The sequence below is a fragment of the Tachyglossus aculeatus genome, unplaced genomic scaffold (assembly GCF_015852505.1).
Source record: "Tachyglossus aculeatus isolate mTacAcu1 unplaced genomic scaffold, mTacAcu1.pri scaffold_181_arrow_ctg1, whole genome shotgun sequence".
Taxonomy (NCBI): Eukaryota; Metazoa; Chordata; class Mammalia; order Monotremata; family Tachyglossidae; genus Tachyglossus; species Tachyglossus aculeatus.
Genome location: NW_024044901.1, coordinates 24,659 through 37,537, shown reverse-complemented (window position 1 = coordinate 37,537; position 12,879 = coordinate 24,659). Strand labels below are relative to the sequence as shown.

Sequence of the window (12,879 nt, the reverse complement as noted above, 5' to 3'; positions counted from 1 at the left end):
CCCAAGTCACACGGCAGATAAGTGACAGAGCCGGGATTGCAACCCAAGTCCTTCTGATACTCAGGCCTGTGCTGAATACACTAGGCCATGCTGCTTCCCCAGTGGAAAACCACCGTCCTTTTGATTTTGTCCTTCATATCTCTCTTGGGTCGCTTTCTCCGGAGCTGACCCTCATGGCAGGAACATGGGGGGACTGAATCTCTGGCATGTGGTTTCCTCCACTGGAGACGCTTGGCGTCACCAAGCCAGCATCACATTTTGTCACATGACTGGCAGATGTCAATCATAGCAGATGCTGTGCCATGTTTGAGGTAGTTCAGCCCCTTCCACTAGGGATTGGAAGATTTAATAGGATGCCCAGACAAATTTGTCATCCAACCAAATTGCTCATGCAATTTGCGCATCGGCTGTAGACCCGTGGGTGGATATGACCTCTTCCAGAAGTTTGAATAATTATGGGAGGTAGGAGATGGAACAATTTATGGAATCAAGGGGAGGTTTTTTTAACCTGAGCTCATTTGAAGTCCACCTCAATCACACCCAAATGTGCAGCAGCCAGGCAAGGGATATGTCCAAGTTCAAGGCCCTGAGGATAGCCCATTGGATAAGAACATAAGACCAGAAGAAACATCATTACTGGATTATTCCAGTGATCCACTCATGCCAGAAATCTACGTTCAGTAGAGTTATCAGTATGCTTAGAGGATCTGGGTAATGGATGCCTTCCTTGACATCCCAAGGTTCACATAGTTCATCCTTATCCCATCAAAATCTCACTAGGGGAATGACTGACCTAAACAAAGATGTAATTGTTCCACCATCCCCCTCCCCTGCCTTGTCTCTCCCATCAGATCTTCTGGCCCCATGGAGAGGGGAAACCAAACCAGCGTCTCAGAATTCCTCCTCCTGGGACTTTCCGATGGGAGGAACAGCGGCAGCTCCTCTTTGTGCTGTTTCTCTGGATGTACCTGCTCGGGGTCCTGGGGAGCTTCCTCGTCGCCCTGGCCATCGGCTCCAACTTGCACCTGCACACCCCCATGTACTTCTTCCTCACTACCCTCTCCCTGGCTGATGCTTGTTTCCTATCTACCACAGTCCCTAAGATGCTGGCCAACATCCAGACCCACAACAAATCCAAAGCTTGAGGAACAAAGACATGAAATGGGCTCTGAAAAAAGTGTTCAACAGGAAAACTCTCTTCTCCTAGGGACTATTATCCTTTCTCCTTGTAGCTGGGACCCTGATATTTCAACTTTCTAGGAAAGGAAAGGAAAGGAAAGGAAAAGAAACGAAAGGAAACGAAAGGAAAGTACAGGTAGACCACATGACACACCAGGTTAGGTTCCTTGGAAATGTGATTGTGTCATGAATGAGGTAATTATGGGGTACGTTTTCCCCAAGATTTACATATTATAAATTAGGATCTGCTCCAGAACCTCTGAAAAGTAATATGAAATTCCTTTTCAGGTTATATTTAGTAGCGATAAACAGCACTAAGCTATTGCTGAATCTTTTTTCAAAAAATTCAAAGGCTAACTTCACAATATTAAGTAATGAGAAGCTTGTAAAGCTTTGTGGAGGTCTGCAAAAGCAGAAGCTTGTTCTGCTTGGGTATTAAACTCTGAAGCTTTTGCTTTATGTGATTACATTTAGAGCTGCTCATTATTATTATTACTACTGCCAATAATAATGATAAGGTAATTGTTAACACTTAGTGTGTGTCAAATACTGTACTAAGTGCTGAAGTAGATATAGGTTAATCAAGTCAGACACAGTCCCTGTCCCACATAGGGTTCACAGTTCAAGTATGGTCATATAAAACCCAACTGCAACGAGACCTACTGACCACTTTATAGTCAGTGTGCTCCAATGAACATGCGTAATTATAAACTCCAGCTTGAATAATAATAAACTTGATTAACCTTGGGCAAGTCACTTTACTTCACTGTGCCTCAGTTCCCTCATCTGTAAAATAAGGATTAAATACCTGTTCTCTCTCTTACTTAGACTGTTAGTCCCACATGGGAGAGGGACTGTGTCTGATCTAATTATCTTGTACCTGCCCCCATGCTTAGTACACTGCTCTGCACACAATATAAGCACTCAATAAAGACTATTGATTGATAGAAAATGGGGAGAGAAGTGGCTTCCTGAATGTGTAGGGGGAGGGAGTTCCAGGAAGAAGGGAGCTTGTGAGCAATAGGTCGGTGGTAAGAGAGGGGAGAACAAGGCACAGTGACTAGATAAGGCTTGAGAGCTGTGAAGTGTGCAAGTTGGGGTATAGTATGTGAAGAATGAGGATAGTGGGGGGAGAGATTATTTAATGTCTTGAAGCCAATGGTTAGGAGTTTCTGTTTACATGGAAAGGAATACGCAACTATTGGAGGATTTTGGGGCATAGGGAGACATGCTACTATGCATGTTTTAGAAACGGAAAATGAGTGAAGTATGGGCTGGAGAAAGGAGAGATAGGATGCAGTGAGGTCAGTGAGGAGGCAGATACAATAGTCGGGTTGGGATATGACAAGTTCTTGGATCAGCAAGGTGGAAGTTTGGATGGTGAAGAAGTGGCGTATTCTGAAGATGCTGTGAAGAAAGAATGAGCAGGATTTGGTGACTAATCTTATATATTGGTGGAAAGAGAGAGAGATCTATTGAGGATAATGTCTACGTTGCAGGTGACAGGAAATTTGGGGTAAGAGAGGATTTGGGAAGAAAGATGAGGAGTTCAGTTTGGGACACATTGAGTTGGTGGTGTCAGCGGAACATCCAAGAAGTGATGTCGTGAAGGAGGAGGTAATACGAGACTGTAAAAATGGAGAGAGATCGGGGTCTATGATGTTGGTTTGGAAATCATCTATTTAGAGGTTTTAGTTGAAGCCGTGGGAGCAAATAGGTTCTTCCAGGAAGTGTATGTAGATGGAGAATAGAAGGGGCCCCAGAACTGAGCCTTGAAGGGCCCCCACAGTGGTAGGAAGAAGAGGAAGAGCTGGTGAAAGAGACTGAGAAGGAGCGGCCAGCGAGGAGGAGAACCAGATGAGGATTGTGTCAGAAAAACCAAGGGTCAATAGTGTTTCCAGGGAAAGGGGAAACTCCACAGTGTCAAAGGCAGCCGAGAGGGCTAGGGGGATGACGAGGTAGTAGAGGCTGTTCAATTTGAAGATAAACACATTGCTACAGCGAAGAGGAGCAAGGAAGGCAAAAGGTGACTTTAAGCACCCAAAAAGGACCAGTGCCAGCCTTCCTGTGCATAGTCTGTGTATGGTCGGCTGTGTGTCTCAGGCCTTGGCTCTAGGAGTAGCTCACGAAGCACTAGAAGTGGTGGGACCGAGGCTCAACTGTCCGTTTGGATGGGAGATTTAACAACCCGTCTTACCCTGAACCAAGATAGATGGTTGGAGTTCTAACCCACAGGGCCAATTAACACAGTAGTATTTGCAAAGAAAAGGCACATTTCACAATCGGTCCAGCAAAAACGTTATCTCCCAGACAAGCAAAACCAAACATATTAGTATGTAGAAATGACAGAGCAAGCCTTCTTGTTTCAGTCAACCCCCTTCTCCACCCATCAGCCAAGCAGCTCTCCCAGTAAGCCTGGCTCTCAGACTAAAGGCTGTCTACAGGAATTCCTAGAGAAGTAGCGTGACTCAGTGGAAAGAGCGAGGGCTTGGGATTCAGGGGTCATGGGTTTTAATCCCGGCTCTGTCACCTCAATCAATCGCATTTATTGAGCACTTACTGTGTGCAGAGCACTGTACTAAGCGCTTGGGAAATACAAGTTGGCAACATATAGAGACAGTCCCTACCCAACAGTGGGCTCACAGTCTAAAAGGGTTAGACAGAGAACAAAACCAAACATACTAACAAAATAAAATAAATAGAATAGATATGTACAAGTAAAATAAATAAATAAATAGAGTATCAGCTGTGTGACTTTAGGCAAGTCACTTAACTTCTCTGTGCCTCAGTTACCTCATCTATAAAAAGGGGATTAAGACTGGGAGCCCCATGTAGGGCAACCTGATATCTCCCCAAGCTCTTAGAACTGTGCTTGGCACATAATAAGCACTTAAATACCAAAATTATTATTCTTATTGTCAAGGGAGATTGCAGCCTTAAAAGGTCCTCCCATTGGCCAGCTGATTAGCATGTACAGGGAGATTGAGCAGAGCCTGCATTTCTTGAAGTAAACCAGATGTAGGTCCTATGGAGATTGACATGGCAGAGGCAGAGTTGGGCAGGGCTGGAGGAGGAAGGAGTGGAAGGAGTGCCATAGGTTAAATGCCTCTGGGGGGAGAGTACAAGTGTTGACAGTGTGTACTCGATCGGCGGAATCTGAGTAAATCCAGATTGGCAACAACTTCAATGAGGTGCCCCCAAGCCCAGCCCCCAATCTCAGCTCTAAAGTGTGAAATGCTTTCCACAAAGTGACTAGTGATGTTACCTCTTTTCTGCATTTCCCTTGGTTGTTGCAGCACGGTGAAAAAGAGCTCATCCCTCATCCCTTACTCAGCCAGTCTGGGTGTAGTACTCTGAGATGGCTTATGAAATGGGCGAGGACTCAGAGGTGTCTGCAGCTGTTGAGGTCTCAGTGAAGTTCTGTTTTGTGAACTCAGACTGTACCCGTTCTCCCTAGAGCCATCTTGCAGTGGATAGAGGAAGACAGGGCTAAAACATACGGGGTGGCTCAGTGCAAACCATCACCACTGTTGCGAAAATAAAATTCAAGTTCACGTCCTGCTGGCAGCAGGGCAAACCGCATCCCTCTTAACCATCGCTGTCTGAGAAATGCTCACCGAATGACATGGATCCAAAAAGGGGGAGCAACGGTACACTACTGTATTTTCAAAGACACAACATGCAAGTATGTAATAGTCTCAGTGTGACCCAATGTGAACCGATGGGCACCTCTACTAGAGTTGATAGTAGTGGGGTTTTGTGTCCTCTGACCTATCATCATCCATCTGTTGATGCCGCATGGGACTAGAAACTAAGAGTCATGATGGCCGGTCAGGTGGACTCAGGAGGTCCTGGTCCATGAAGGAGCAGCAGAGCCCTGCCCCTAGGGAGATCTCATTGCCCTCTCCACCATGGTCAGAATTATCTGGGATGTTTACCTCAGAGCAGCCCAGATAGGTCAAGGGGTAAACCAGATGCTGAGTGTTTGTTTGCCTCTAACAAGGAGCTCTGGGAGCCATGAGCTGGAGGTCCCAAGGGCCCAGAGGCTCCTGCAAATAGTCCCACCATGAGCCACTCTCCCATCCGCACTGCCCCGCAGGTGAGGACGCAGTGCTTCCGCCTGGGTCCCTGCAGCCCCACATCCCTCATCCCCCTCCATGCTCAGGCTGATGAAGGACGACCGAGGGGCCCGACCACTCAGGGACAGAGCCCCGGAGCAGCACCGACCTTCCAAGGTAGAACCACCTATGGGGGACCGACCTCCCAATTAGGTTTCATGGTCCTTGGACAGGGTCCCCTGACATCTCCCTGCCACAGGTTAAGACTGTGTCACATCAGCATGTTGGCTGAAGAGGATTCAACAACAGAAGAGTACCCAAGAAATGGCCATCAGATGACGATTTTCATTGCCAGGATCTGCCCTATCCTCTCCATCCAAACCGCTAATCTGCTTGTTCAAGCTCTCATCCTATCCCGTCTGGATTACTGTATCAGCCTCCTCTCCGATCTCCCATCCTCCTGTCTCTCCCCTCTTCAATCCATACTTCATGCCGCTGCCCGGATTGTCTTTGTCCAAAAACGCTCTGGGCATGTTATTCCCCTCCTTCCCCTCCCCATCCCCCCTGCCTTACCTCCTTCCCCTCCCCACAGCACCTATATATATGTATATATGTTTGTACGTATTTATTACTCCACTTATTCATTTATTTTATTTGTACATATTTATTCTATTTATTTTATTTTGTAAATATGTTTTGTTTTGTTCTCTCTCCCCTTTCTAGACTGTGAGCCCACTGTTGGGTAGGGACCATCTCTATATGTTGCCAACTTGTACTTCCCAAGCGCTTAGTACAGTGCTCTGCACACAGTAAGCGCTCAATACATACGACTGAATGAATGAATGAATTGCCTTTTGGCACCTGACCTACCGGAAAAAGTAAGGAAAATTTTGCTACTCCCTTCAGCTCCTCCGTTCAGACCTCTCTACTCCAAAGAGCCAGGTGAGTGCTAGCCCATGTGCTTGTCAGACATTGCCACTGGCAAAGTCAGGACATTTGCAGGGGTAGGGTGGTACTTGCAGGAACTTCACCTTTCCTTACTCTTGCCCCTCTGTCCCAACATTGAACTGTTTGGGAGTATATCTTCTGTGCTTGGGTGAGTACAAGAAATTTGGATTTCCCGGGCCAGTCAATTTTCAGTGGGCCCTGGGAGCTTCTGCAAGCAAAATGTCTAACCTGGGCCCTGAATTTTGGGCTTACTTGGATCACTAAAACCTTGTCCTGCCTGGGCAGGAGAGAGACAGGATGATCCACTTGAGGCCTTGGCCCTTTCGGCTCTGCTGGCTTCGGTGAAGGGGCAGGCCCCAAATGACTTTGTCCCCTTCAAACTGGCCACCCCAGGCGAATACCCATTTTACCTGGCTTTCAAATGGACTTTGAGCAGTGGTTTCTCTCAATCGATTGGAAATCCAGGGGATCAAAATTGTTCGGGACCAGAGGAGCAGTAAACTCAAGGTGCTTGCCACTTCAGTCTATACCTTACTCTTCTGCCTGGATTATCTCTTTACAGGAAAGGTTCTGGGCATGTAACTCCCATCTTCAAAAATCTCCAGTGGCTGCCTGTTAACCTAGGAATCAAGCAAAAACTCCTCACTCTTGGCTTCAAGGCTCTCCATCACCTCACCCCCTCCTACCTCACCTCCCTTCTCTCCTTCTACAGCCCAGCCCACACCCTCCGCTCCTCTGCCGCTAACCTCCTCACTGTACCTTGTTCTCTCCTGGCCCAATGAAGACCCCCGGCCCACGTCCTTCCTCTGGCCTGGAATGCCCTCCCTCCACACAACCGCCAAACTAGCTCTCTTCCTCCCTTCAAAGCTCTACTGAGAGCTCACCTCCTCCAGGGGGTCTTCCCAGACTGAGCCCCCTTTTTCCTCTCCTCCTTCCCTCCCCAACACCACCCTCCCTTCCTCTGTCCTACCCCCTTCCCCTCCCCACAGAACTTGTATATATTTGTACATATTTATTACTTTATTTATTTTACTTGTACATATTTACTACTCTATTTTATTAATGATGTGCATATAGCTATAATTCTATTTATTCTGACAGTTTTGACACCTGTCTACTTGTTTTGTTTTGTTGTCTGTCTCCCACTTCTAGACTGTGAGCCTGTTGTTGGGTAGGGACCGTCTCTATATGTTGCCGGCTTGTACTTCCCAAGTGCTTAGTATAGTGCTCTGCACACAGTAAGTGCTCAATAAATGAGATTGAATGAATGAATGAATGAGTGAATGTTTGCACCTGCTCACGCAGCTCAACCAGGCCTGCGTCAATTACAAGCCTGACCACCTCCCCAACTCGGTGACCACATAACCCCTCCGATCCCCCCTGGGGTGTAGGTCCCCTACCCACTCAGTCGCACTGTCATCCTGGAATCAGCCAGGAAGGAGAAGGTTGTGACATGGGCCTTGATGATCCCGGCAGCAGGATGGAAGGGAAGAGACAGGGGAGGAGAAAACGAATGACTTGGAGGTGGTCTGAGCAATTAGTATAACCAGACCATATCTCTAGACTCTAAGCTTTTGGGGCCAGGGACCATGTCTACCAACTCTGTTATACTGTATTCCCCCAGAAGCTTAATACTGTGCTCTGAACACAATAAATGCTCAATAAATATGACTGATTGATTATAACTATGTGAGGCTGGTTTGGGTGGATGGTGAAAGAAGGAAGGAAGGATGTAAGGAAGGAAAGGAATGTATTCTAGTGTCAGAATGTAACCTGCCCTGATGGATAAAGATTTCTTGTCTTGATTCCCCCTTCACATTGCTCTTGGAGATGTTAACCTATGGATAAATAAGGACTAGATATTGGTGATGCCAGCCTCTCCACCACCATTCCTGAAGGAAAACAAAGGGAGTGTGAGGAAGGGGGAGGGAAGTTATTTCAGTGTCTGTCTCCCCCCATTAGACTCTAAGGTCCTGGAGGGCAGGAATCACATCTGCTAATGGCTATAATAATAATAATGGCATTTATTTAGTGCTTACTATGTGCAAAGCACTGTTCTAAGCGCTTGGGAGGTTACAAGGTGATCAGGTTGCCCCATGGAGGGGCTCACCGTCTTAATCCCCATTTTACGGATGAGGTAACTGAGGCCCAGAGAAGTTAAGTGACTTGCCCAAAGTCACACAGCTGACAAGTGGCGGTGCAGGGATTTGACCAAATTGTAGACCAAATCAACAAGTCCATTTTGTGTCCACTTTTGTAAATGGGTTCCCAATCACAGTGTTCTGGCGACTCATCTGTAAAATGGAATTAAGACATCAACCATGTCCAATTTAATCAGTTTGTCTGTACCTCAGAGCTGAGTCCAGTGTTTAGCCCATTGTAAGCACTAAACAGAGAACATGTGCTATAGGAAACGAGGGGAATGTGGACTGCCATTTCCAGACGAGTGAAGCCAGCTGGAATGTCCACTGCTCGTTAAGTCCAGAGACCCCCCCCAAATAGGAAAGACCATCTGCACCCAAAACTCTCTTCCTCTCTTCAAAGCTCTCTTCCTCTCCCAGACTGAGCCCCCCTTTTACCTCCCCTCATCCTGCTCCTCTCCCCATCGACCACCCCCCCGGTCCCCCTACCTCCTTCCTCTCACCACAGCTCTTGTATATATTTCTAAATATTTATTACTCTATTTTGTTTGTACATACTTACTATATTTATTTTATTAATGATGTGTATATGGCTAGAATTCTATTTATTCTAGTAGTATTGCAGCCTGTCTACTTGTTTTGTTTTGTTGTCTGTCTCCCCATTCTAGACAGTGAGCCTGTTGTTGGGTAAGGACCTTCTCTAGATGTTGCCGATTTGTACTTCCCAAGTGCTTAGTACAGTCCTTTGCACACAGTAAGTGCTTAACAAATGCCATCATTATTATTAGTAAGCGCTCAATAAATACGATTGAATGAATGAATGAATTTGAACCCATGACCACTTACTCCAAAGCCTGTGCTCTTTTCATTGAGCCACGCTGCTTCTCTCTCAGCTTGTAGATGTCACTGGATAGGCCAGCAAGTCTTTGTGCTTGGCCAATTTTCATGACTGATTACTAATAATAACTGTGGTATTATTGACAAGCAGCATGGCCTCGTGGATAGAACACAGGTCTGGGAGTTAGAAGGATCTGGATTCCAATTCTGACTCTACCACGTTTCTGCTGCATGACCTTGGGCAAATCACTTAACTTCTCTGTGCCTCAGTTACCTCATCTGTAAAATGGGGGTTGAGACAGGGAGCCCTATGTGGGACAAGGACTTTGTCCAACCCCATTATCTTGTATCTATCCCAGTGTTTAGTACAATGTCTGGCACATAGTAAGTGCTTAACAAATACAAGTTATTATTATTGGTATTTGTTAAATGGAGAACTACAGGCCAAAGAAGTTACCTCACCTGCAAAATGAGTCTTAAGACTGTGAGCCTCATGTGGGCCATGGATTGGTCATCTTGCCTATGCCCCAGTGCTTAGTAAAGTACCTGGCACATAATAAGTGCTTAATAAATACCAAAAAAGGAGTTTACAATCTAGCAGGGGAGACCAGCATTAAAATAAACTGTAGGTAGGGAGAAGTAACTGAGTTTAAGGATCAGTACATAAGTGCTACTTGGGGTTGGTAAGGGGAAGGTGAATATCCAAATAGGAGATGCAGGAGTGACGTGGCAGTTATGAGGTGGGGTGGGATTCTAGGGTGAGAAGATAAAAGATTAATCAGGGAAGGCTTTCTAAAGGGATTAGAATCCAGGTTTCATAAATCCCCACCCTGTGCTCTTTCCACTGGGACATGCTGGTTGTTTTTCATCTCCACCAACTAGAGGATGCATTCTATTCTGGGTCTGGTTAGGACACCAGCACATTTATGGCCTTTCTGGCACCGGAACTGAGGAAACCTGGGTCAGAGGTTTATGGAAAAATTAGACTGGATCTTGCAAAAGACCTTTTGATGGAGTTCTCCAACCACTTCCCAATCTGAGCCAAGAAGACACAATTCTTGGGTTAGATAGGTTTGGGAACCAAGGACTTCCCTTCTCAACTTATGCCAGCTGTCCTTGCATGTCCCTAGACCCCCTATGGGGTAGAATTGGACTGGAAGTGCTCCATGGTCACATTCCCCTGTCTTGTCTCTCCCAGCAGATCTTCGGGCCCCATGGAGAAGGGAAACCAAACCAGTGTCTCAGAATTCCTCCTCCTGGGACTCTCTGACTGGGCCGAGCAGCGTCAGACCCTTTTCATGCTGCTCCTCTGGATGTACCTGCTCGGGGTCCTGGGGAGCCTGCTCATCGTCCTGGCCATCGGCTCTGACCCGCACCTGCACACCCCCATGTACTTCTTCCTCACCAACCTCTCTCTGGTCGACGTCTGCATATTATCCACCATCGTCCCCAAGATGTTGGTCGGCATCCAGACCCGGTATAAATCCATATCTTATATTTGATGCTTAACACAAATCTATTTTTTTTGCCTTGTTAGTAGGTCTGGACCATTTTCTCCTCATTGGGATGGCTTATGACCGCTACTTGGCTATATGCCACCCCCTCCGCTACATCACAATCATGAGCCCACAGCGCTGTGCACTGGTGGTTGCTGGGGCCTGGATTGTCAGCTCTTTCCATGCCCTGATGCACACCCTGTTGGTGGATCGCTTATCTTTCTGTTCCAGTCGTGAAATCTTTCAATTCTTCTGTGACATTTACTAGGTACTAAGGCTTTCCTGTTCCGACATCTTCATCAACGAAGTGGTGATATTTGTCGCTGCAATAGGGCTGGTCATAATTCCCCTCACCGGGCTTCTGTTCTCTTACACACGCATTGTCTCCACCATATTGACAGTCCCGTCTGCCAAGGGAAGGTATAAAGCTTTCAGCACATGTGGCTCTCACCTGTCAGTGGTCTCCTTATTCTACAGCACCTCTCTTGGGACCTATCTCTGCCCCACATCTAATCAAACATCCCGGCTGGGCTCGATGGCATCCGTGATGTACACTGTGGTCACCCCCATGCTGAACCCCTTCATCTGCAGCCTGAGGAACAAGGACATGAAAGGGGCCCTGAAAAAACTTGTCAGTCGGAAACTTATATTCACATAAATTCTGATCCTCACTTCTTTCAATCTTCAAGGCCTTAAGCTGTTATGAATTCAGCTGGGGGTTAAATTCCTGGGTCTTTCCCATGCCAGTCAGCCAACATCTACTGATCACATACCATTTCCATTATCGATCAATTGATGGTATTCACTGAGCGTTGATTTTGTGCAGGGCACTGTAGTAACTGTTTAGGAGGTACGATACAGACCAAGTAGACACATTCCCAACCCACAAGGAGCTTACAGTCCAGAAGGGGAGTTAGTTTTATGTTGAGTTAGTTTTCCTATTGACCAGGTTGTCCACTACAAATGAACATCATTGTCTTATCGTGTTTATTTATTGAATGGCTCTGAGTACAAGATACCGTCCTTTAGATTGTAACAATTTGGTGTCTCCCAAGTGATAGCAACCCACCTGCCTCGCCTGAGTCACAGGATTGGTGTACAGCTGGGTAGCCAGCGATAGGCTCGTCGATTTTTCTGCTGCCTCTTTCTGGGGGCTTTTCAGGTACAATTTGTTCCCTTAACTTGCTATTCTAGATGTTTCTGAAAAAATAAATAGCATGCAAAATTAGAATCTAAATGCCTAATTAGATCGTAAGATACTTGAAGGCAGGGGTTATTTTTTTTTAACTGTTGCATCCTTCCCAAGGGCCTAGTACCATGCTGGGTTCAGGTTAAAGAGGCAAAATTCAGCCCAGCGAAGGGCCCACTCTTGTCTTGGGAAGCAGAAGTTCTGAACCTCAAGGACTGGCTTCCGTACCTACAGCCCACATCATCTGGTGGAGAGTTCAGGCTGCGCTGCTCTAGGACCACGTACAGCAGACTGTTCCTGTGTCAGTGATTCCTGAGTCATCACCACCTAGTGAAAAGTCTCTGAACCTGTAGCCCTGATCCAGGTATGCCTGCAGGAAAGTTCCTACTTCAGCAACCACTCAACCAGTGGCACGGAAGTTGTTTGGGATTGTGTTATCTTATTGGGATGTATTGCTTAGGGCACCTGAGTGGGTGCCCTAATGGTTCTACTAAGAGTCAATAAAATATACGTAGCTCATGTTGTGAGTGGATGTGCCCACTGTGGATGCCCAGCTTCTATCAGTGCCCTGGGGTTCTGATTGGGGGCCAGGAGGATCCCTCACTGTAGTGGGCCCAGCCCTTTCTGCCGAAAGCTTTACTCTAATGCTGATTCTGATGCTCTCCCTGTGAATGTGTGATTGCACACCCCACAAATGCAACATCTAGGTCAAATGAGAAGCTTGTGCTCCAGGGGATTTCCAGTTTGGACTCCCTGGAGGAAAATCTCCTGAGCCCCTGCCAGGCCTAACGTTAATCTGAGCACATTACAGATTTGTCCCCAGCCTTTCGTTCCACTTTAGAGGGAATGGCCCAGCTTGCGTTCCCTGAGCCTTCATGGTAGCCTCTGCCACTATTCAACATCTTAATAAGGAACCTCCAGTCCAGCACTGGAAACAGTCAGAGGTCAAGGGTGTAGCCATTCACAACGGCTGAAAAGCAGTTGCCTCCCTGAAGGATTTCTAGCCTCTCTTTCAGTAATTTAGCTATTAA

General features: G+C 46.7%; 1 pseudogene; it reads left to right on the top strand.

Annotated features, from left to right (window-relative positions):
- The first annotated feature begins 10,377 nt into the window (after positions 1–10,377).
- Positions 10,378–11,317, top strand: LOC119923365 (annotated as a pseudogene).
- Positions 11,318–12,879: the final 1,562 nt, after the last annotated feature.